This window comes from Bubalus kerabau, chromosome 2, assembly GCF_029407905.1.
Source record: "Bubalus kerabau isolate K-KA32 ecotype Philippines breed swamp buffalo chromosome 2, PCC_UOA_SB_1v2, whole genome shotgun sequence".
Classification (NCBI taxonomy): Eukaryota; Metazoa; Chordata; class Mammalia; order Artiodactyla; family Bovidae; genus Bubalus; species Bubalus kerabau.
Window position 1 is genome coordinate 84455183 of NC_073625.1, and position 23220 is coordinate 84478402.

Here is a 23220-nt window from a genome sequence, read left to right on the forward strand (position 1 = left end):
GAGGAATGCTGCACCCCTTTTGTGGTTTTTATCATTTCCTGTTGTTATTATAGTTATCTAAAATACCTCCCCTCTATCTGTACCCTCCTCAGGCATCTGATTCACCTGTGGATCACCATACTGCCTAGCACAGGCTTTGCACAGAAATGTTTGTGATATGAAAATTGTAAAAAAAAAAAAAAAAAAAAAAAAGAATGACTCTTTATACATCTGACACTTTGTAGGTGGGGCTAGGATTCTCAAATCTGGACAGCTAATACAGAATGTAATTTTCCCTGAAGTCTGGTCATAATTCTGAATGTCATGATCAGTCACCACTGGGAACTGAAGCTTTAGAATGGTAGTTAAGAGAATGAACCCTGCAACCTCTTTCTATCTGTGGAAACTTCTACAAGTTACTGAAATCCTCTTAGTATCCACACTACCTGATTTTTGTGAACTTTAAATAAACTAATCCAATAAGGTACTTAGAACACTGCCTGAAACATGGAAAGTACTGACATATATGTTCAGTTCCGCTCAGTTCAGTCACTCAGTCATAACTGATTCTTTGGGACCCCATGAACCACAGCACGCCAGGCCTCCCTGTCCATCACCCACTCCCAGAGTCCACCCAAATCCATGTCCATTGAGTCGGTGATGCCATCCAACCATCTTATCCTCGGTCATTCCCTTCTCCTCACGCCTTCAATCTTTCCCAGCATGAGGATTTTTTCCAGGGAGTCACTACTTTGCATCAGGTGGCCAAAGTACTAGAGTTTCAGCTTCAACATCCGTCCTTCCAATGAACACCCAGGAGTGATCTCCTTTAGGATGGACTGGTTGGATCTCCTTGCAGTCCAAGGGACTCTCAAGAGTCTTCTCCAACACCACAGTTCAAAAGCATCAATTCTTCGGTGCTCAGCCTTCTTCACAGTGGAAAAACCATAGCCTTGACTAGACGGACCTTTGCTGGCAAAGTAATGTCTCTGCTTTTTAAAAAGCTGTCTAGGTTGGTCATAAGTTTCCTTCCATGGAATAAGCGTCTTTTAATTTCATGGACGAAATCACCATCTGCAGTGATTTTGGAGCCCCAGAAAATAAAGTCAGCCGGTGTTTCCACTATTTCCCCATCTATCTGCCATGAAGTGATGGGACTGGATGAGCTTTAAGCCAACTTTTTCACTCTCCTCTTTCACTTTCATCGAGAGGCTCTTTAGTTCTTCTTCACTTTCTGCCATAAGGGTGGTGTCATCTGCAAATCTGAGGTTATTGGTATTTCTCCTGAGAATCTTGATTCCAACTTGTGCTTCTTCCAGTCCAGCATTTCTCATGATGTACTCTGCATATAAATTAAATAAGCACAGTGATAATATACAGCCTTGACGTACTCCTTTTCCTATTGGGAACCAGTCTGTTGTTCCATGTCCAGTTCTAACTGTTGCTTCCTGACCTGCATACAGATTTCTCAAGAGGCAGGTCAGGTGGTCTAGTATTCCCATCTCTTTCAGAATTTTCCACAGTTTCTTGTGATCCACACAGTCAAAGACTTTGGCATAGTCAATAAAGCAGAAATAGATGTTTTTCTGGAACTCTCTTGCTTTTTCAATGTTCCAGCAGATGTTGGCAATTTGATCTCTGGTTCCTCTGCCTTTCCTAAAACCAGCTTGAACATCTCGAAGTTCACAGTTCACGTATTGTTGAAGCCTGACATTTCTCTGTTTGAGAAAAGTGAAATAAAACCTCCCTTTTTCTGGGTCTCTCTAGCTCACATGACGTTGAGTCTGAGAGATCTAGTATAAACCATAAGTATAGTTGATAACATTGTATTATATAATTGACATTTACTGAGAGAATAAAACTTAAATGCTTTCACACACACAGAAAGATAATATATGAGCATATATATATACATATATAAAAAACATATAACATATGTTAGCCATCATCATTATTATTATTTTGTAATTTCTATACCAAACAGAGGTCTATTAAGTACACAAAGCTGAAAAGTACCCATAGGCTTTTTCTCTATTCATAAAAGTATATAGACTTTTTCTAGAACTTAGGAAAAACTCAATTTCTTTTTTTCTTTTTTTAATTTCAGCTTTTTTGAAGTACAACTGACAAAACTGTAAGATATTTAAAGTGTCTGTGTAAGATATTTAAAGTATACTTAAAGTGTATGGTGGTGACTTGATGTACTTATACACTGTGAAAGAATCCATTCCATCTAGTTAATTTACATATCAGTTCATATATTATCTTTCTGTGTGTGTGAAAGCATTTAAGTTTTATTCTCTCAGTAAATGTCAATTATATAATACAATGTTATCAACTATACTTACTATGCTTTATACTAGATCCTTCAGACTCAACTTCATGTGCGCTAGAAGGACCCAGAAAAAGGGAGGTTTTATTTCACTTTTCTCAAACAGAGAAATGTCTTTGCCTAAGCCTCCTAAAATTGACCAGTCAGATATTAGTTCCAAAATCAGCCTCAGTAATCTTTTCATATTCTTTTCCTCCAGCCTGGCCTCTCAGATACTTCTCAATTGCTGCTGCTGCTGCTACTAAGTTGCTTCAGTCATGTCCAACTCTGTGGGACCCCATAGACGGCAGCCCACCAGGCTCTGCCGTCCCTGGGATTCTCCAGGCAAGAACACTGGAGTGGGTTGCCATTTCCTTCTCCAATGCATGAAAGTGAAAAGTGAAAGTGAAGTCGCTCAGTCCTGTCTGACTCTTATGACCCCATGGGCTGCAGCCTACCAGGCTCCTCCGTCCATGGGATTTTCCAGGCAAGACTACTGGAGTGGGGTGCCATTGCCTTCTCCGACTTCTCAATTAGTAACTCCATTTAATGAGAAGAGTAGATTTCTCACAAGTTTCTGTAACATATCTAGCGCTACGAAGCTGACTAGAGCAACTTTCAGGTTTGAAAATAGCTTTCATCATTCATTTCCCAGCATGAATTCAAACATATGCTTTCCAGAAGCAAGCTGGAAAAGAATGATTCATGACATCTGATTAATTAAATCCTCTTGATAAATACAATCCTGGCAGCAGCATTATGATAGATATTTATATGTGGATATTTAGCCTTATGGAAAAGGAAATGACAACTCACTCCAGTATTCACGTCTGGAGAATCCCATGGACAGAGGAGCCTGGTGGGCTACAGTCCACAGGGTTGCAGAGAGTTTGGACACGACTGAAGCCACTTAATACAGACATATATTTATCCTTAACCTCATATTTTGACCTTTAACATACCACCCTCTCAAAAAAAAAAAGAAAGAAAGAAAAACCATTGTCTAATGGCCAAGATATGCATGCTGCTGCTGCTTACTAAGTCACTTCAGTCGCGTCCAACTCTGTGTGACCCCATAGATGGCAGCCCACCAGGCTCCCGTCGCTGGGATTCTCCAGGCAAGAACACTGGAGTGGGTTGCTATTTCCTTCTCCAATGCATGCAAGTGAAAAGTAAAAGTGAAGTCGCTCAGTCCTGTCTGACTCTTAGCGACCCCATGGACTGCAGCCTACCAGGCTCCTCTGTCCATGGGATTTTCCAGGCAAGAGTACTGGAGTGGGGTGCCATTGCCTTCTCCATGCTAACACTACACCTTGCAAATTGACCAGATTATCACTTTTGACATGATCTACCGGAAAACCAGAAAAAGTTCAGTCTTGAGGAAGAAAAGAACTGATACACGATGTAGTCAAGAAATAAATAAAGCTACCACATTACAGAATTCTAATATACCTCACCCCAGACTTACACTGAACCTGTAATGGCAGTACATTTAAGAGAAATTAGCTCAAGATATGTAAATCGATTGAGTGCCGAACTGTATTTCAGTTGTTAGAACTAATTTCCCCCCTCTGAATCTTATATTGACATTTATACCATTTTAATAAGAATCCATAATGAGTCTCATATTAGGAGAAGGGATTCTATTAAGTGAAAGTAACCCCATATGCATCCAAGCAAATGCCAAGTAGAACAAGAAACAGATTTTAAATGGAAGTTAAATTTCATACATGTAATGAGTGATAATAATAGCTCATGGTTCTATAAATGTTTTCATTAACAAAGCTCTTTCAAATATCCTGTCTCAGTCAGTCTTCATAAAATCCTTTGGTAAAGAAAGATATTTATCTAGAGTTTAGGCCTGACATGCTATGGATTGCTATTGCTGTTTAACAATGTTATCTTATGAATTGGGAATTTTATCATGGCAACATTTAAGAATAATCACTGGAACTGAATTAGTCATTTTTATATGTTCTAGGAAAAGTCAATTGAAGCTAAGGAACGTTACATTCACTCCTATTTTCCCCTTTTAAAAATATGACTAATTTTCAACAGAAACCAGGTGGTCAATTTGCATAGATAAGACCCAAGAAAATTTGTACCACACTATGAAATCTGGGGGGGCAGGGAACGGGAATGTGGGAAAAATAATGCAGTGTATGCTTTTTTAAAAAAACTTTGACTTGCTAGCTCAAGCAAAGTCTGAATGGATCAGTGGGGACCAAAAATCTCTGTTCTTTTTCTGAAACCCTGACCATTGTTCACATGAACTATATCATACTTCTACTTTAGGAAACAATGAAGGAAACAGTACCAGAATAAAATAATAAAAAATGGAAAGGTGAATGCAGAAATATAGCATGGCTAAGTGGAAATCTGCTGAACACAGGGAGCTCAAATCTGGTGCTCTGTGACAACCTAGAGGGGTGGGATAGGGTGGGAGGTGGGAAGGAGGTTCTAGAGGGAGGGGACACATATACACCTATAGCAATTCATGTTGATATATGGCAGAAATGAACATAATAATGTAAAGCAATTATCCTCCAATTAAAAATAAATAAATTTTTAAAAATATAGTAAATCAAAGCTAAACAAAAAATAAAGGTAAATTTAAAAATAAAATAAAGATAGCATGGCTAAATTATAGTTTTAGCTAATCAAAAACTATTTCCTTGATATCTGTTGTTGTTCAGTTGATCAGTTGTCTCCGACTTTTTGCAACCCCAGGGACTACACCATGCCAGGCTTCCCTGTTTTTCATCATCTCCTGGAACTTGCTCAAACTCATGTCCATTGAGTCAGTGATGCCATCCAACCATCTCATGCTCTGTCATCCCCTTCTCCTGTCTTCAATCTTTCCCAGCATCAGGGTTTTTCTAATGAGTCACCCCTTCGCATCAGGTGGCCAAAATATTGGAGTTGCAGCTTCAGCATCAGTCCTTCCAATGAATATTCAGGACTGATTTCCTTCAGGATGGACTGGTTTGATCTCCTGCTTGCAGTCCAGGGGATTCTCAAGTGTCTTCTCCAACACCACAGTTCAAAAGCACCAATTCTTCTGCGCTCAGCCTTCTTTAGGGTCCAACTCTCACATCTATACATGACTACTGGAAAAACCATAGCTTCGAATATAGGTAATGTCTCTACTTTTTAATATGCCGTCTAGGTTGGTCATAGCTTTTCTTCCAAGGAGCAAGCATCTTTTAATTTCATGGCTGCGGTCACCAACTGCAGTGATTTGGAAGCCCAAGAATTTTATATTTTCTTGATATAGCATACTTATTTTATTGTTTTATTTAAAACATATTATAATAATAAATGTATCAGTTACAGAAACAAAACTGATTACTCATATCAAAAGTTCATAGTAATAAACATGAAAGTACTTCAAGTTCCTTAAAATTAAGCTTGCATAATACAGTTGTTGGAGAAGGCAATGGCAATCCACTCCAGTACTCTTGCATGGAAAATGCCATGGAAGGAGGTGCCTGGTAGGCTGCAGTCCATGGGGTCGCTAAGAGTTGGACACAACTGAGCGACTTAGCAGCAGCAGCAGCAATACAGTTATTTTAGCTTTATCAAACTGACATTAGGAAATGAGATTTCCTAATGACATTAGGAAATGAGAGGTAAACTCTTTTTGTAAGCCAGATTATAGGACAGAAATAAGAGGGTTGACTCTGGTTACAGACAGGACAAAACGCAAACCACTACAACTCCCTTTTCTACTTAAAAATGGCAGTTGGTAAGAACTGGAAACACTAGTAGAGACTGAAGATATTTCAGTAATTAGCCTTTATATTATGAAAGACAAATTCCTGTTTATTCATGATAGATGTACATAGGAAGGTTGCTCTCCCTGCGTACAGAACAATTACAGAATCACTTTAAATAAGAAGAACTTTTCATTTATCTCCCCGATAGCCCAAGAGACAAGACACAAGAGATGGTTTCAAGTTCTCTAGAGAGAAAGAAAAAGAAACCAGATCAACCTGCAATGGAAAGAGTCTCAGATGTGAAGCTGCAAGTAAAAAATTCTGTCACAATGCACTGGCAATGAATGGTTATGTAAGTAATGTCTGATGTTCAACTTTTACATCATTTTCTTTTCAGATTTGCAATTAACCCCCAGCATTCGTATCTATTTAAAATCTCCTACATACAAAAAAAAAAAAAAAGTTAGGTGTGCACCGAAGAATGAAGACATACAGAAAGGATACAGAGACTGCTCAACATGATAAAGCAGAAAGACAAGGGCAGGAACACAGAAGGCAGAGGAAGTCAACACGGTCTCTTCTTTCCACAATGGAAACTCTTGGAAATCACATTAATGCACTGCAATTTCCATAGTTAGCTGCAATGGAAGTTTAAGTTTTGTTTTGTTGCCAATATTGAAAAATAATACTGAATATTAAAAGAGTGTTGGAAAGCTGGAAAATAGTCCATTACATATATAATTTACATGCAAATATTATTTATACAGTGCTCAAAGTGTTATGGTATTTAATAAGCTAGTAACATAAGCTCCTTCCTGTTGCTACTTTATTTCCTTTATTTGTGCATCCTAGGAGGGGCAGTAAGTCACTGTATAAGAAAGGGTGGACAATCTCTCGCCCATCATTGGACAGCAAGACAGCCTGTTACCACCTCTTTGATGCAATTTCCTTGAGGTCAGGGAGTTTCGTTCTTCCATACCATATCCCCAGCATCTTGCAAATACTTGATGAATGAAAAGTCTGTACTTCTCTCTGGCTCATTATTTAAAACAATAAATCCTAGAATTTATTCTAAAATGGGGACTCTTCATGTTGGATTTTTAAGGTAGTTTCAGTTCTGGAAAGCAGTTATGTGCATCCAAGTGGAGTCGTTTCAGTTGTGTCTGACTCTTTGCAACCCTATGGACCGTAGCCCACCAGGCTCCTCTGTCCATAGGATCCTCCAGACAAGAATACTGGAGTGGGTTGCCATGCCCTTCTCCAGGGATCTTCTGGGCCCAGGGATGGAACCCACATCTCTTACATCTCCTGCACTGGTAGGCAGGCTCTTCACCACTAGTGCAACCTGGGAAGCCAAGCAATTATACAGAAAAGAAATTGTAACTTCTTTTAATTGCTTATATCTGAAACTGTAAATTTTTTCCCTATAAATCATTCTCCAGATTAATGTCATTTTAAGCATTAACTGTATCTAATGAAAGTGGAATTGTTATTGTTTGGGAATTTTAAGGGTAATTTTGATGTAATGATTATTTCCTGTCAACACATCATTATTTTTCATACTGCACACACATTTCTCCAAATGTCACAGATCTGAACACTTGTCTGAAAGACAAAATTGCTTTGAAAAATGTTAAAAATATATTTCTTTCCTGTCTAATCAAACAGCCTCGATATACACATCAATCTGTATAGTGATGTCTACTCACTCATGCCTACTTGTACCTTTAAAGTCTGAGGAAAAGATCTTTAAGAAAATATACATAATCTTCAGTGGTAGCACAGCTCCTTGATGGGGTTACATCTCATGTTACAAAAAATCTGAAACAAATAAAATGACATGGTTTGTGAGCTGTAGCAGGATGGATGTCGGCTTTTCCCCTACGTCCAACTGTTTTAACAAATTTTACTTTTCTGGACAATGTCATTTGATTCAATGCTGCTAGCTAGCATTGCATCCTACCCCCTCAAAGAATGTCTCTACTGTTAAGCATCCACTGTTTTTCTATTTTCTGTACTTTCACTTCCTATTTTATGTCAGCCTCTCTGGTAACTTTAATAGCCTACCATTGCACCCTTTAGTCATTAAATTTTTATAATTAGAATTCTATTATAAAAAGGAAAGAAGAAGAAAGTAAAGAAAAAGTGTTCATCCTAGGAAGATGTAAACAAAGAACAAATTTTAAGCAAACTAGTATAAATTGTCCTTGGTAAATTTTGAAGTTTATTTTCCTTCCTCACCCTGGGCTTTCTCTGTTTTTTAAAAAAAACTAAAACTGTGTCTTATTCAGTTATTGTAGCAATCCTATGAAATATTATTACTATCTCCATGTTACAGAGAGAAAAATGAAGCTCCAAGAGGCTAAATTATTTGCACAAAATCTCACCAATACTAAGCTGAGCTACTGTTTAATTGCAATTATTTGACACAAAGTCCAATGTTCCTTCTATTATGACACATATGCACACAAGCACTAACGAAATACAAAGGAAAAATAGACTACTTTTCAAGTAAGTCCAACAATTTCCACTGACTAACATGTTTTTGAAAACTTGTATTAAGATGCAAAATACATGGGGAAAAGCTCACAGTATATATAGCACACTGAATTTATGAATTTTGCATCTACATCCATGTAGTTGCTGATATAATACTGAACATCTTTAGTATCCAAAATGCTCCCTCATTCTCCCTCACAGTCAATACCCTTCCCCAAACTAACCTAACTTCTATGAAAAAAGCTATGCTTTCACTATTCATGAATTTCATAAATATGGGATTATATAATATGTTCTCCTTTGTGTCTGGTTCATTTGGTTCCACCTTATACCCCTGAGATTCATCCATATAGCTGCATCTGTAGAAATGTATCCACATAGTTATTCTAGTTTGTTTGTTCCATGGATGTACTCTATGCATGAATATGCCCTCAATATATTTATCTATGATAGAGATTCTAGTCATTTCAGTTTGAAGCTGTTATGGACAGGGATTTAATAAACATTCTTTTGGATTTATTATGATGACCATAAGCACTCATTTTTCACGGGGATGTTCCCATACAGGGATGTGCTTAGCTGTATGTGAGACTCATGTCTTTATAACCTAAAAGCAATTCTCTGTTCAGCCCAAATTACTACACTCTCTTAAAAGCATGTGCCTTGCTTCCCACTGCAGGAAAACTTCAAGTCAAGTAAGAAAGGTCTTGCTGCACTTTTTGCTGCCTGATTTTCCAGCTTGATCTACTGTCACTAGTGACATTACATTTTATTCACTGGAGACACAGAACTTCTTGAAATTGCCCATGCTGTTACCACACTCACACTCTGGCTAACACTGAACCTTCTGCTTAGAGAGGTTTCCTTTTTTTCTCAAAGCTTTTTTTTCCCCCTCAATATTCACTTTGTTACATCCTATTCATCTCTGAAGTTTCCCTGATGGCTCAGATGGCAAAGAGTCTGCCTGCAATGTGGGAGACCTGGGTTCGATCTCTGGGTTGGGAAGATCCCCTGGAGAAGGGAATGGCAACCCACTCCAGTATTCTTGCCTGGAAAATCCCATGGATGGAGGAGCCTGGTGGGCTACAGTCTATGGAGTAGACTGTAGAGTCAGACACAACTGAGCAACTAAACACACACATATTCATCTCTTAAGATGTGTTTATGTTTCTGAATCCTCTACCAGACTGTGAGCTCTTTCAGATCATTCTTCCATTCATTTTTATTTTATTGAAGTGTAGTTAACTTACAATGTTGTGTTTAATTTCTGCTGTACAGCAAAGTGACTCAGTTATACATACATACATATATATATATATATATATTCTTTTTTATATTCTTTTCCATTATGGTTTATCAAAACATATGGAATATACTTCCCTGTGCTATAAGGTAGGCTATTGTTATTTATCCATCCTATATATAATAGTTTGCATCTGCTAGGCCCAAACTCCCCATCCTTCTTTTCCCCAACACCTCCACCTTGGCAACCACAAGCCTGCTCTCAATATGTGTAAGTCCATTTTTGTTTCATAGATAAGTTTTGTGTCGTATTTTTTTTGTGTGTGTGTGTCGTATTTTAGATTTCACATTTAAGTGATATTATATAGTATTTGTCTTTTTCTTTCTGACTTACTTCACTTAGTATGATAATCTCTAGTTCCATCCATGTTGCTGCAAAAGGCATTATTTCATTCTTTTTAATGACTGGGTAATATTATATATATATTTCATATACATACACATATATGCATATATCCACACCACATCTTCTTTATCCATTTATCTATCATTGGACTATATGTTGTTTCCAAGTCTTGGCTATTGTAAATAGCGCTGCTATGCACATTGGGGGGCATGTATCTTTTCAAATTATAGTTTTGTCATGCTATACACCCAGGAGAGGGATTGCTGGATTATACTGAGCTCCATACTGTTTTCCACAGTGGCTGCACCAATTTACATTCCTACCAACAGCTGTAAAGGGTTCTCTTTCTCTACACTCCTTCCAGCATTAATTGTCAATTTTTAAATGATGCCCATTCTGACTGGTATCAGAACTACAACTAACTCATTTGATTTTGGTTTTCATTTTTCTAATAATCAGTGATGAAGAGCATCTTTTCACATGTCTACTAGCCATCTATATGTCTTCCTTGAAGAAATGTCTATTTAGGTCTTCTGCTCATTTTTCGATTGCTTTGATTTTTGTTATTGAACTGTAGGGGCTGTTTTTATATTAGGCACTGCTGCTGCTGCTCTGCTGCTGCTGCTAAGTCATTTCAGTCGTGTCTGACTCTGTGCAACCCCATACACGGCAGCCCGCCAGGCTCCCCTGTCCCTGGGATTCTCCAGGCAAGAACACTGGAGTGGGTTGCCATTTCCTTCTTCAATGCATGAAAGTGAAAAGTGAAAGTGAAGTTGCTCAGTCGTGTCTGACTCTTAGCGACCCAATGGACCGTAGCCTAACAGGCTCCTCCATCCATGGGGTTTTCCAGGCGAAAGTACTGGAGTGGGGTGCCATTGCCTTCTCCATATTAAGCACTGGTCATTTGCAAATATCTTCTCCTAATCTGTAGAATGTGTTTTTGTTTGGTTTATGATTTCCTTTGTTGTACAAAAGCCTGTAAGTTTGATTAGGTCCCATTTGTTTACTTTTGCTTTTATTTCTACTGCCTTGGGAGACTGACCTAAGAAAACATTGGTACAATTTATGTCAGAGAATGTTTCTCCTGTGTTCTCTTCTTAGAGTTTCATGGTGTCTTGTCTTATATTTGTTAAGTCTTTAAATAACTTTTGAGTTTATTTCTGTGTATGGTGGTGTGAGAGCGTATTCTAGTTTCACTGATTTATATGCATCTGTCCAACTTTCCCAACACCACCCGCTGAAGACTTTGTCTTTTCCCCATTGTGTATTCTTGCCTCCTTTGTTGAAGATTAATTGTCATAGGTGTGTGGGTTTATTTCTGGGCTATTATGTTCCCATGGATCCCATGGATCCCATGATCCATATGTCTGTTTCCGCACCAATACCACAGTGTTTTTATTACTGTAGCTTTGTAACACTGTAATATTGTTTGGGACAGTTATGCCTCCAGCTTTGTTCTTTTTCCTCAGGATTGTTTTTATGGTTCCATATAAATTTTAGGATTATTTGTTCTAGTTCTGTGAAAAATGTCATGGATATTTTGATAGGTATTGCATTAAATCGCTATATTGCTTTGGGCAGCATGACCTTTTTAACAATATTAATTCTTCCAATCTAAGAGTATGGGGTGTCATTCTTCGTCTTTGAATCATCTTCAACTTCCTTTATTAATGTTTTGCAGTTCTCAGCATGTGTTTCACCTCCTTGGTGAAGTTTATTCCTAAGTATTTATTTTTTATTTTGTATGTGATTTTAAAAGTTATTATTTACATTCCCTTTCTGATATTTCATTGCTACTGTAAAGAAACACAACCCATCTCTGTATGTTAATCTCGTATCCTGCTACCTTGCTGAATTCGCTTATCAGTTCTAACAGTTTTTGTGTTAAATCCTTAGAATTTTCTTTGTCCCATTCATATTTATGTTCCTGATTTCCAGCAGCATATCTGACCCATTCTTAAATAAATGAACAATGAATTTAGGAAGCATTCAGAATCAAAGAATTAGATGCAAAGATACATTGCCTAAAATTACAAATTTGCTGTACAAGCTCTGTCCCCCAGTTCTGTGCAACACAGTGCAATTCATCTCTGAAGATACGATAAAAAACTAGAATAAGTTTAAATATCATAAATTTCTAAGGTTAATGTATGGGGCATACATTTTCAAAGATTATGCTTCCTAGTTTTGAACACAAATGCAAAATGTTTAAAATTACTCTGTACAATTAACGATGTTCTTAATAATTTCAAGATGACGTCCTTAATGTAACTTTCACAATGAAGAATATAAATAATATATTTTTATAATTTAAGCATTAAGATTTCTTCACATACATAAAAACTGATCTGGAACTGGACCGTACATCTGGAAACATTTTGTAAACTGGATTAGAATCTCATGAGAAATCTAAATGCATTACAGACTTAATCTAAAATTTTAGCTTAATTAGACTTCTCAAACCCTATAAGAAGCAATGCTCTAAGACTGGACTGTCATCAAAGGCATATGGTGAATCAAATGTATGAAGAAATACAAGGTTTCAGAGTAAAACATTAGCAATATATGTCCAAATGAAAGTGTTGTATATATCTGTACCAAAGGAGACATATACGTTAAATAGTTGCCACTTATCCTCATTACAGAACCATTTCAGTTTTATGGAGAGGTCCAACTGTATTTAGTCTGGAAGCCCAAGAGACAAAATTTTAATAGCTGAAAAGAACAATTTTTGATGCTTTAAATCTCAGGTCTTTGCATGGCAATTTCTACTCTGAAGGTCCAAGGGAAAATCTTATCTCCCCTTTCCTCTATGTAAAGTACACAGATGTTTTATTTTTATTGCTTTCAATTGTTCCTGCAAGAAAAAAAAAAAAGCCTGATGTCCAGGCACATCACTACACTAGCTGATATTTAACAAACAATTCTATATATTGATTCAAGTGAAGAGGTGAAAACCTTTGGTATTATTTACTACAATTAAATCTTTTTCAGGAATCATATATTAAAACATTATCTGTTTTTCATCTTTAACACAGTTTATGTAAAGTATAAATAGAAAAACTCATATAGATTTTACTTGTAGAATGACTTGAAAAGTAATTTTGCTTCCAGATGTCTACATGATCAAGTCTCTGAATTTGGAGAAATGTAGAACAGTGACAGAGTTTACTAACAGTTTCATAAGTTTTAGGCATTTCTTACTATTTTATTACTTTTTAATCCTTCCTCATTTTGAATGCCTTTTCTTATATGTTTTATTATTAAACTAGCTCACTAGGGAATATTTAAAAATACAAAAAATCTAAAAGGACCGGGAAGAAGTTCATCTTTAATCCCATCCAGAGAAAACCATAGACAACTGAAATTTTCTAAGAAGGAAGGAAACTGTCACTAAAAATATGATAATTGCCAACCAGTTCTTAAGAATTCTGGATTTTATGAAGAAAAAAGACAAGACTGAACTTCTCCCAAGAACATTTGAGGAATTCTTGGGTGTCTCTTAAAATAAGTGTACTTTAAGCAACTGCAAATGAAAAACTCCAGGGTCTTAAAATTCTGGGATCATATGAGTTATATGGAATATGGAAGTAATTAAACCCAGGAAATGGTAAGGAAAATAACAACAGAATAACTGCAGAATAGAAAAAGCTCACAAAGACTTTTAGGTAAGAACCAGTGAATAAGTAAATTTTTTAAACATCACCAATGTTAATGACAACTTTTCTCCCTAGGCTAACACCTTCAGTAGAAGAAAACTGAGCAATTTCTTGGGGACATTTCAAACCCTGATCTGAGGTTCTGAGCATTTTAGGAAAACTAGCAGGGCTAGAAAACTGGATATGGGCAGACAACAAAAAAGCTGCTAAATCCAATCCTTATTTTGTCTCATCTTACTGCTTCCCTTATCCAGAGTTTGGGGGGAAAAAGGGAGGAAGGGGGGAAACAAAGGAAGGAGAGGTAAGGGGAGAAACAGGGAGAAATTGAGAATAAATGGACAGTAGGCAGAAAAACTGTCAGAAGGTTCCCACTGGACTCCCCCTGAAAAATTACAGAAATTAAAGGAGACAATACAATATATGATAACTGTATCATAACAAAACAAAAATAACCACAACAAAAACTGTAAGAAAACATGAATGAGACTACAGATTGTCCTGAACTGGACACTGTGGTCACAAAAATATTTATATTTCGCCTTTTCCTTTCTCTTATGATGGTTTGGGAAAATCATTACTTGCCACTTGGCTGCAGAAGCCATATGTTAATAATGGCCTACACCATCAACATCCACAAAATAACTTCAAGGAGCTACCAAAAACCCTGGATGGGTGAGATTCAAAAAAAATCCAACTGACCTTCCACTTCCCATCACTCATTCTTCAATGCCTTAGTATCCCTGGGGCTAGCAGATTACACTCTAAAAATACTACCTTCTCCCTTTCTTTCCAAGAGTTTTAAAGTGAGTCTCTACCCTCCTACAAGAGCAACAGTTAGAACCGGACATGGAACAAAAGACTGGTTCCAAATTGGAAAAGGAGTACGTCAAGGCTGCATACTGTCACCCTGCTTATTTAACTTATATGCAGAGTGCATCATGAGAAATGCTGGGCTGGATGAAGCACAAGCTGGAATCAACATTAGCAGGAGAAATGTCAATAACCTCAGATATGCAGATGATACCACCCTTATGGCAGAAAGTGAAGAAGAACTAAAGAGCTTCTGGATAAAAGTGAAAAGAGGAGAGTGAAAAAGCTGGCTTAAAACTCCACATTCAAAAAACGAAGATCATTGCATCTGGTCCCATCACTTCATGGCAAATAGATGGTGAACAATGGAAACAGTGAGAGACTTTGTTTTGGGGGGCTCCAAAATCACTGCTGATGGTGACTGCAGCCATGAAATTAAAAGACCCCTGCTCCTTGGAAGAAAAGTTATGACCAACTTAGACAGTATATTAAAAATCAGAGATATTACTTTGCCAACAAAGGTCCATCTAGTCAAAGCTACGGTTTTTCCAGCAGTCATGTATGGATGTGAGAGTTGGTACTATAAAGAAAGCTGAATGCCGAAGAATTGATGCTTTTGAACTGTGGTGCTGGAGAAAACTCTTCCGAGTCCCCTGGACTGCAAGGAGATCCACCCAGTCCATCCTAGAGGAAATCAGTCCTGAATATTCATTGGAAGGATGGATACTGAAGCTGAAACTCCAATAGTCTGGCCACCTGATGCAAAGAACTGATTCACTGGAAAAGACCCTGATGCTGGGAAAGACTGAAAGCAGGAGGAGAAGGGGACGACAGAGGATGAGATGGTTGGATGGCATCACTGACTCAATGGATATGAATCTGATCAAGCTCCTGGAATGGGTGATGCACAGGGAAGCCTGGAGTGATACAGTCCGTAGGGTTGCAAAGATCAAACTGAGTGACTGAACTGAACTGAACCCTCCTACATTGAGGAATGTAAACTCTAACAGCCCTATGGCGAATAGTATGGAGGCTGCTTACAAAAACAAAAATAAAACTACCGTATGATCAAGCAATCCCAACCCTGGGCATGTGTCCAGAGAAAACCATAATTCGAAAAGATATACGCACCCCAATGTTCAGTGAAGCACTATTTACAATAGCCAAGATATGGAAACAATCTAAATGTCCACTGACAGAGGAATGAATAAAGAGGATGTGGTACATATATACAACAAAATATTGCTATTGTCATCATTTATTCATTAAGTCATGTTCAACTCTTTTGAAACCCCATGGACTATAGTCTGCCAGGCTCCGCCATCCATGGTATGTCCCAGGCAAGAATACTGCAATGGGTTACCATTTCCTTCTCAAGGGAATCTTTCAAATCCAGGGATCAAACCTGCATCTCCCACAAGCAGACTCTCTTTATGACTGAGCCACATTGGAAGCACAATGGAATATTACTCAGTCATAAAAAAGAGTGAAATAAAGCCATTTGCAATAACATGGATGGACCTATATTATCACACTAGATGAAGTAAGTCAGACAGAGAAAGATAAGTATCATATGATATCACTTATATGAGGAATCTAAAAAAAATTTTACAAATGAACTAATTTAGAAAGTTCAAACTACCTTACAGCTGTGCTCATTTCACATGCTGGCAAGGTAATGCTCAAAATCCTTCAAGCTAAGCTTCAGCAGTATGTGAACCGCGAACTTCCAAATGTTCTAGCTGGGCTTCAAAGAGGCAGAGGAACCAGAAATCAAACCTCCAACATTAGTTGGATCATGAAGGAAGCAAGAGAGTTCCAGAAAAACATCTACTTCTGCTTCACTGATTATACTGATGCCTTTTTTGACTGTGTGGATCGTAACAAACTGTGGAAAATTCTTGAAGAGATGGGAATACCAGACCACCTTATTTGCCTCCTGAGAAATCTGTACACAGGTCAAGAAGCAAGAGTTACAGCTGGACATGGAACAACCGACTGGATCAAAACTGGGAAAGAAGTACAACACAGCTGTACATTGTCACCCTCCTGATTTAACTTACATGCAGAGTACACCATGATATAGGCCAGGCTGGATGAACCACAAGCTGAAATCAAGATTTCCACCTCCTAATTTATCCACTCCCTCCCCCCTGTCTGTTTCCCCATTGGATACTGTAAGCTTGTTTTCAAATCTGTGAGCCATACAGGTTCACATACTGCTAAAGCCTAGCTTAAAGGATTTTGAGCATCACCTTGCCAGCATTTAAAATGAGCACAGATGTAGTTTGAACATTCTCTGACATGGCCCTTCTTTGAGACTAGAATGAAAACTGACCTTTTACACTCCTGCTTTTCATTGCCTTATTTTCCAAATTTGCTGACATATTGAGTGTGGTACTTTAACAGCATCATCTTTTAGGATTTTAAATAGTTCAGCTGGAATTCCATCACCTCCACTAGCTTTGTTCATAGTAATGCTTCTTAAGGCCCACTTGACTTCACACTGCAGGATGTCTGGCTCTAGGTGAGTGATCACATTACACCATCATGGTTATCCAGGTCATTAAGACCTTTTTTGTACAGTTCATTTTTATAGTTCATCGTGTATTCTTGCCACCTTTTCTTAATCTCTTCTGTTTTTACTAAGTCCTTCCTTAATGTTTCTGTCCTTTATCATGTCCATCCTTGCATGAAATATTCCCTTGATACTCCAATTTTCTAGAAGAGATCTCCAGTGTTTCCCATTCTACTGTTTTCCTCTATTTCTTTGCACTGTTGATTTAAGAAGGCTTTCTTATCTATAGTTGCTATTCCATGGAACTCTGCATTCATTTGCAAGTATCTTTCCCTTTATCCCTTATATTTCACTTCACATAAAGCCCCCTCAGGCAACCATTTTGCCTTCTTGCATTTCTCTTTCTTTAGATTTAGGTTCAATGTTATAAACCTCCACCCATACTCTGTCTACAAGATCTAATCCCTTGAATCTATCCATCACCTCCACTGTATAATCATGAGGTATTTTATTTACATCATACCTGCATGGCCTGATGGTTTTTCCCTATTTTCTTCAATTTAAGTCTGAATTTTGCAATAAAGAGTTCACAATCTCAGCCACAGTCAGCTCCAGGTCTTCCTTTTGCTTACTATATAGAGCTTCTCCATCTTCAAGTGCAAAGAATATCATCAATCTGATTTCAGTATTGACCAACTGACACTGTCCATGTGTAAAGTTGTCTCTTGGGTTGTTGGAAAGGCTGTTTGCTATTATGAACATGTTCCCTTGATAAAACTCTGACAGCCTTTGCCTGCTTCATTTTGTACTTCAAGGCCAAACTTTTCATTATTCCGGGTATCTCTTGACTTCCTACTTTTGCATTCCAGTCCCCTATGATGAAAAGGACATCTCTTTTTTTTGTTTGTTTAGTTCTAGGAGGTCTTCTAGGTCTTCACAGAACTGTTCAACTTCAGCTTCTTCGGAATCAGTGGTTGGGGCACAGACTTGGATTACTGTGGTGTTGAATGATTTGCCTTGGAAACAAATTGAGACCATTCTGTCATTTTTGAGGCTGCACCCAGGTACTGCATTTTGGACTCTTTTGTTGGCTATGAGGGCTATTCCATTTCTTCTAAGTTATTCTTGCCCACAGTAATAGATACAACAGTCATCGGAATTAAATTTGCCAATTCCTATCCATTTTTGTTCACTGATTTCTAAAATGTCGATGTTCACTCTTGCCATTTCTGATTGACCCTGTCCAATTTACCTTGATTCATGGATCTAACATTCCAGGTTCCTATGCAATATTGTTCTTTACAGTATCAGATTTTACTTTCAACACCAGACACATTCACAACTGAGCATCATTTTTGCTTTGGCCCAGCCACTTTATTTTTTCTGGAGCTATTAGTAATTGCTCTCCACAAACATTATATTAAACACAGCCACAAGAAAAATCTTAAAACATGCTAATAAGTGAAGATGTAAGAACAAAAAAAAAAATGAAATGATATTATGTAAATATCATTTACATAAATTAAAAATAGATGCATGTAAACAGTAATATATATTTTACAAGACTATATGAATAGAATTGTGTTTTGTGGAGGAGAGGGTTGAACAATGGGAATAAAAGAAATGAATCAATATATAAAAAAGGAGAGGAACTTTTTTTCAGAACAGTGTTGAGAATATCCAAATACTAAGGAATATATGACTAATGTTAGTTTTCATTCCAATCTCAAAGAAAGGCAATGCCAAAGGAAGTTCAAACTACTGCACAATTGTGCCTATTTCACATGCTAGCAAAATAATGCTCAAAATCCTTCAAGATAGGCTTCAGCAGTACATAAACTGAAAACCTCCAGCTGTACAAGCTGGATTTAGAAAAGGCAGAAGAACCAGAGATCAAATTGCCAACATCCAGTGGATCACAGAATAAGCAAAGGAATTACAGAAAAACATCTACTTCTGCTTCAGTGACTATGCTAAAGCCTTTGACTGTGTGGATTACAACAAACTGTGGAAAATTCTTTAAGAGATGGGGATACCAGACATCCAATATAAAGCTGAGTACCAAAGAACTGATGCTTTTGAACTGTGGTGTTGGAGAAGACTCTTGAGAGTCCCTTGGACTGCAAGGAGATCCAACCAGTCCATCCTAAAGGAAATCAGTACTGAATACTCATTGGAAGGCCTGATGCTGAAGCTGAAACTCCAATACTTTGGCCACCTGATGCGAAGAACTGACTCATTTGAAAAGACCCTGATGCTGGAAAGACCCTGATGCTGGTAAAGACTGAAGGCAGGAGGAGAAGGGGACGACAGAGGGTGAGATGGACATGAGTTTTGAGTAAACTCAGGGAGTTGGTGATGGACAGGGAGGCCTGGGGTGCTACAGTCCACGGGGTCACAAAGAGTCGGACATGACTGAGCGACTGAACTGAACTGAACTACCTACCTCATGAGAAACAAGTGGTCATGGTATGCAGGTCAGGAAGCAACAGCTAGAACCAGACATGGAACAATGGATTGGATCAAAACTGGGAAAGGAGTATGTCAAGGCTATATATTGTCACCCTGCTTATTTAACTTCTATGTAGAGTACATCATGCAAAATGCCAGGCTAGATGAACCACAAGTTGGAATCAAGATTGCCGGAAGAAACATCAATAACCTCAGATATGCCAATGACACCACCATATAGCAGAAAGTGAAGAGGAACTAAAGAGTCTCTTGATGAAACTGAAAGAAAAGAGTGAAAAACCTGGCTTAAAACTACATTCAAAAAACTAAAATCATAGCATCCGTTCCCATCACTTCACGCTAAACAGATCGGGAAAAAGTGGAAGCAGTGACAGACTTTACTTTCTTGGGCTCTAAAATCACTTAGAACAGTGACTGCAGCCACGAAATTAAAAAACACTTGCTCCTTGGAAGAAAAGCTATGAAAAACATAGGAGGTTTATTAAAAAGCAGAAACAGCACTTTGCCAACAAAGGTCCAAATAGTCAAAGCTATGGTTTCTGCAGTAGTCATGTACAGGTGTGAAAGTTGGACCATGAAGAAGGCTGAGTGCCAAAGAATTGATGCTTTTGAAATGTGGTACTGGAGAAGACTCTTGAGAGTCTCATGAACAGCAACGAAGTCAAACGAGTCAATTCTAAAAGAAATCAGTCTTGAATATTCATTGGAAGGACTGACACTGCAGCTGAAACTCCAATACTGAGGCCACCCAATGCAAAGAGCTGATTCACTGGAAAATATTCTGATGCTGGGAAAGCATGAGGGCAAGAGGAGAAGGAGGTAACAGAGGATGAGATAGTTAACTGGATGGCATTTCCAACTCAAGGGACACGAGTTTTTAGCAAACTCTGGGAGACCATGAAGGACAGGGAAACCTGCTACAGCCCATGGGGTCACAAGTGCTGGATGTGACTTAGCAACTAAACGATGACAAGGAATATGATTAACTTCTTGCATAATTTTTTTTTAAATAGGAAGAAAAGAAAATAAGACAAGACATAAAAAATAAGAACAAGAAAAGATGAGACTCAAAACGAAATACAGAGTAGGGGTGGTATTCTTACATTTTTGCCCTCATCAAGTGACACGATTCAACTTTCTGAGAGCAATTATAATAATGCCATACTTCACTCTTGTCTCAAGAACTGACAATGAGAAAAATTTGAGTTTTGCTTCATTTGAATAAGAATATACCATACAGTTAATTTCCTAACTGGCAATTATAAATTATATTAAAAAAAATAAGGTGGTACTTCTTCCTTTTTTCTTTACCTCTCTCTCTCTTTTTTTTAAGGGCACAAGCACTGTCACATGATCACTGTAATAGAATATTTAAAGGCTCAAAAATAACAAAAATATATCAATATATATGTATATACATACATATGTATATGGGCTTCCCTTGTGGCTCTGATAGTAAAGAATCTGCCTGCAATGCAGGAGACCTGGGTTCAATTCCTGGATTGGGAAGATCACCTGGAGAATGGAAAGGCTACAAACCCCAGTATTTTGGCCTGGAGTATTCCATGGACTGTAGAGTCCATGGGGGTCGCAAAGAATCACACAACTGACTGACTTCCACTTTCACTTCTCAGACATATATAGAATGACAACAAGAATATAGAATAAATTAAAATAAATAAATTTAGACACTGCATATATCATTATCATTAATAAAGTAATTTCAATTGGAAATCATTATTCTAAATTCATTAGGTCATGTACATGCATAAAATTTCAGTTCAGTTCAGTTGCTCAGTTGTGTCCAACTCTTTAAGACTCCATGGACTACAACATGCCAGGCTTCCTTGTCCATCACCAACTCCCAGAGCTTCCTCAGACTCATGTCTATCGAATCAGTGATGCCATCCAACCATCTCATCCTCAGTCATCCCCTTCTCCTCCCACCTTCAATCTTTACAAGCATCAGGGTCTTTTCAAATGAGTCAGTTTTTCACAACAGGTGGCCAAAGTATTGGAGTTTCAGCTTCAGCATCTGTCCTTCCAATGAATATTCAGGACCAATTTCCTTTAGGATGGACTGGTTGGATCTCTTTGCAGTCCAAGAGACTCTGAAGAGTATTCTCTAACACCATACTTCAAAAGCATCAATTCTTCGCTGCTCAGCTCTCCCTACAGTCCAGCTCTCACATCCGTATATGACTACTGGAAAAGCTGTTAACTTTGACTAAACAGACTTTTGTTGGCAAAGAAATGTCTCTGCTTTTTAATATGCTGTCTAGGCTGGTCATAGCTTCTCTTCCAAGGAGCAAGTCTTTTAATTTCATGGAGCAGTCACCATCTGCAGTGATTTTGGAGCCTAAGAAAATAAAGTCTGTAACTGTTTCCATTATTTCTCCATCTATTTGCCATGAAGTGATGGGACCAGTTGCCATGATCTTTGTTTTCTGAATACTGAATTTTAAGTCAGCCTTTAACTCTCCTCTTTCACTTTTTTCCAGAGGCTCTTTAGTTCTTCTTCACATTCTGCCATAAGAGTGGTATCATCTGTGTATCTGAGGTTATTGATATTTCTCCCCACAATCTTGATTCCAGCTTGTGCTTCATCCATCCTGGCATTTTGCATGATGTACTCTGCATATAAGTTAAATAAGCAGGGTGACAATATATAGCCTTGACGTACTCCTTTCCTGATTTGGAACCAGTCTGTTGTTCCATGTCCATTTCTAACTGTTGCTTCTTGACCTGCATACAGATTTCTCAGGAGGCAGGTCAGGGGGTCTGGTATTCGCATCTCTTTAAGAATCTTCCATCATTTGCTGTGATCCACACAGTCAAAGGCTTTGGCATAGTCAATAAAGCAGAATTAAGATGTTTTTCTGGAACTCTCATGCTTTTTTGATGATCCAAAGGATGTTGGCAATTTGATCTCCAGTTCCTCTGCCTTTTCTAAAACCAGCTTGAACATCTTGAAGTTCACAGTTCATATACTGTTGAAGCCTGGCTTGGAGAATTTTAAGCATTACTTTGCTAGAATGTGAGATGAGTGCAATTGTGCAATAGTCTGAACATTCTTTGGCACTGCCTTTCTTTGGGATTGGAATGAAAACTGACCTTTTCCAGTCCTGTGGCCACTGCTGAGTTTTCCAAATTTGCTGGCATATTGAGTGCAGCACTTTCATATCATCATCTTTTAGGATCTGAAATTGTTCAACAGGTATTCTATCACCTCCACTAGCTTTGTTTCTAGTGCTGCTTCCTAAGGCTCACTTTATTTAGCATTCCAGGGTGCCTAGCTCTAGGTGAGTCATCCCACCATTGCAGTTATCTGGGTCATAAAGATTTTTGTACAGTTCTTCTGTGTATTCTTGCCACTTCTTCTTAATATCTTCTGCTTCTGTTAGGTCCATACCATTTCTGTCCTTTACTGGGCCCATCTTTGCATGAAATGTTCCCTTGATATCTCTAATTTTCTTGAAGAGGTCTCTAGTCTTTCCCATTCTATTGTTTTCCTCTATTTCTTTGCACTGATCACTGAGGAAGGCTTTCTTATCTCTCCCTGCTATTCTCTGGAACTCTGCATTCAAATGGGTACATCTTTCTTT

The 23220-nt window shown here is 37.9% G+C and overlaps 1 long non-coding RNA gene across 2 annotated transcripts in view; it reads right to left on the reverse strand.

Moving 5' to 3' along the window:
* The window catches only part of LOC129643419 (uncharacterized), a 152211-nt gene that overhangs the window by 113504 nt on the left and 15487 nt on the right, over positions 1-23220 (reverse strand). The window contains exon 4 of one of the 2 annotated variants that reach the window (XR_008710301.1): positions 7735-7830. The exons of the other annotated variant lie outside the window; for it this stretch is intronic. This is a non-coding gene — a long non-coding RNA (uncharacterized LOC129643419). The remainder of the gene's footprint in view (positions 1-7734; positions 7831-23220) is intronic. 2 annotated transcript variants of the gene reach the window in all.